At 37.7% G+C, this 3,137-nt stretch overlaps 1 pseudogene; it reads right to left on the bottom strand.

Moving 5' to 3' along the window:
• Positions 1-1,441: 1,441 nt before the first annotated feature.
• On the bottom strand, positions 1,442-2,227 carry LOC138152834 (eukaryotic translation initiation factor 1 pseudogene; annotated as a pseudogene).
• Positions 2,228-3,137: the final 910 nt, after the last annotated feature.

Genomic DNA, 3,137 nt, shown 5'->3' with positions numbered 1-3,137 from the left:
GTTTATCTCATACTCTACAAATTAGCAAAGATTATACAATACTGAAATAGTCAGTATTAGAGTGATTTGATGAAGAGAGGTATACTAGTGCTTTGTTGATGAAGTTGTGAATCAATATAACCATTTTGAAAATAACTTTGGAATATTGCAAAAGAAAATAATTGAAATGATTATTCCTTTTGACCCAACAATTTCATTGCCAAGTTTATATCCCAAGGACACCACTGATAAGAAGAGTCTCCATATATACCAAAATGTTTATAATAACACTTTTTTGTGATATCAAGGAATTGCACACAAAATGCACTCATTGATTGGGAGTGACTAAACAAATTATGGCACATTAATGTAATGGAATCTTAATATATTGTCAAATAAATGAGACAAATACAAAGAAGCATGAAAAGATCTATATGAATTGATGTAGGCAGAGGAAGAGTCAAGTAAATAATCTAAACAATGAAAACCACACTCACACAGACACAAACGCAAATTCAAGAGTTAATACTGTAAAATTACCAAAAAACAAATAAAAAATGTTACCATGCAAAAGAAGAGATTCATGAAAACTTTCCTTTCAAACCTATCCTATTGGAGAAGTAGGGATCCAAAAAAAGTTTCACGTTGAACAATTTTTATGTATTATTTGTTCTTCTATTTTTTTTTCCGTTTCTTTTTCCTTTTGTTGTTAAAGGAGAAAGGGTAGAGATACTTAGAGAAAGCTATGGAGATGTAAAAAATATAAAGCATTAAAGTCATGAATATGTCAAAAATTAAAAATGCTAAGCATATTCAAAATTATAACATTTGGAAATATTTTATTTGGGAGAGAGACAGAGACACACACAGTGAGACGACAGAGAGAGAGAGACAGGGAGACAGAGACAGAGTGATGGAAACAGAAAGACAGAGAGAGGAATCAAATATATTTACAATATTGTGAAACTGTTACTGAAAAGATGGTAATATCCTCAAAAGATATAATTAAATATTTTTTTCATTTCTGAAAACCAGTTTTATTTAAATAAGAGTTTAAATACATTATGTAGCATTTAAACTTAAAAAAAAAGAAACCCAAATCAAACCAGTCTGTTACTTCAAATGGCATTGGGCAGCTGTTGCTAGTAAATTGCAAGCTCCGCAGTTACTACATTGACTGTTTTGATAAATTAGTTCAAAATTTGTTCCCTTGTCAAAAGTTTAATTCAGGTCAAGCTGGCCTCACAGTATGGTGTTTCCTCCACTTGTTAATCTCCTAGAGGTAGGGCACTATTACTACTAAAAAAAAGAGTCTGGTCAGACAACATTGGACCTTGGTGTGATGTTAAGAAGGAAAATGTCCTGCCCTTGCCCCAAAATGAAACTCCTTCCTGGTCAGGTGGTGCAAGTCACCAGGGGGTATCCCTGTTCTGCCACCAAAGACTCTTTATCTCGGTGCTAGCTGAACTGGGTGGTGGCGAGTTTAACTTACTCTTCTGAGCATCACCAAAGGCAGATCAGAGAGGAGCAACGTTCTCTTAAATGGACAGGGACCTCTGAAGAGGGAGCACCAAGGAGCCCTGGACACATAGACATGGTCTCAGAGGCTACTAGGGCTTTGGACTTGACTGAAACATTAGATTATTTGTGTTTCAAGCTGGGCACTGCCAGGCTTTACACCTCTGTTTAAATAAATGAGGGACTTCAAGACTAGATAGCATGGCTCTTTTCAGTTTATTACATGAATGAGTTACACTAGTCCAAGTTAAACAGTGGACCCCGAATGGTTACATTATACAAGCTGTGAGGTTTTTAAACTTGTGACAAGGGACAGAAGGGAATTTTTCTACTCACTGCAAGGAAATCCTCACTTAAGCTTCAGTGAGCCACAAGCACTTAAAACCCATGAATCTTCAGCTGGTCGTCCTTAGCCAATCCAATCTCAACGAGGAACTGGAATATGTTCTTGGGCTTGTTATCCTGTAGCTGAATTACTTCTCCATATTCTGGATGTTCAGTTACAGTACCATTGCAGGCAAATTTCTTCTTGAATGCCTTCACTAGTTTCTTTTTATTGTAATCATCAGCAATCCCCTGGACAGTAGTGAGGGTCTTCCTGCCGTTTCTCTGTTGAATTCTTATATGGATATAATCTTCAGTCCCAGCAGGAAGCAGGTCATCACCCTTACTTGCATCAGCAAAGGAGTCGAAAGAGTGGAGGTTCTGGATAGTGGGCATACGACACGATTCCTTTTCCCTTGATGGAAACAGCCTGCGGAAGGTGGCCAGAGAAGGGGGGAGGGTGGGGGGGTGGACGGAGAGTCGGGAAGCAAGGGGCTCGAGGGGAAGGCTGCTGAGTCTTCGGTGGCGGCTCAGTGACTGGGGCCAATAATTAATAATTTGAAATACTACTAATGACCCTGGAAAGGATAAGTCCAACCTTCTCCCCATAACACCTGATGGTTTTATTGTTTGAAGATTATTTTAGAAGCAGACTCTCAGTCATGTATTTTGTAACTCATGAAAACAGTAACTAAAGAATAATTTATGTAGCAACTATTCTCAATTATTTTCTCTGCTTCTCCCAGTAGGAAAAAGTTTTCTTTTTTTTTAATGCTTTATTAACTTCTGATTTACATCATTCATTTCCACCAGATGTTGAGTTACAAATTTTCTCCCCGTTTTTCCCCCACCCATCCCCCCAAAACAGCAGTCCCATAGGATATCCCCACCTCCAATCTGCTCTATCCCATATTTTTTCCCATACCCACTTCAACTTTTCCAGTGGATCTCTATGCCCCAGTGCCTGTATATCTTTTTTTTTCTTAATAACATGTAAGATGGTATTAATAATAGTATATATATATATAATATATATATATACACACACACATATACATATATTAGAATATTTGATTTTAAAACTTAAAATTCCAGATTCATTCCCTTCCCCCCCTGCCACCCACCCCCACTGGGGAGACAAGCAGTTCAGTATAGGTTGTACATATGCGGCTAATGCAAAACAATAACATAGTAGATGTATTGTAAAAGACTGACTATATTTCCCTCCCTCCTATCCCACCTCTCACTTGTTCTATTCTCTACTTTGATCCTGTCCCTTTTCAAAAGTGGGTGCTTCCAACTTCCCTCCCCCCCAG

This window comes from Petaurus breviceps, unplaced genomic scaffold, assembly GCF_028583685.1.
Source record: "Petaurus breviceps papuanus isolate PSGF00001 unplaced genomic scaffold, PetGlider_PUasm1.0 90977, whole genome shotgun sequence".
Taxonomy (NCBI): domain Eukaryota; kingdom Metazoa; phylum Chordata; class Mammalia; order Diprotodontia; family Petauridae; genus Petaurus; species Petaurus breviceps.
The sequence above is the reverse complement of the archived record's forward strand: the minus strand, read 5'-3'. Positions and strand labels throughout refer to the sequence as shown.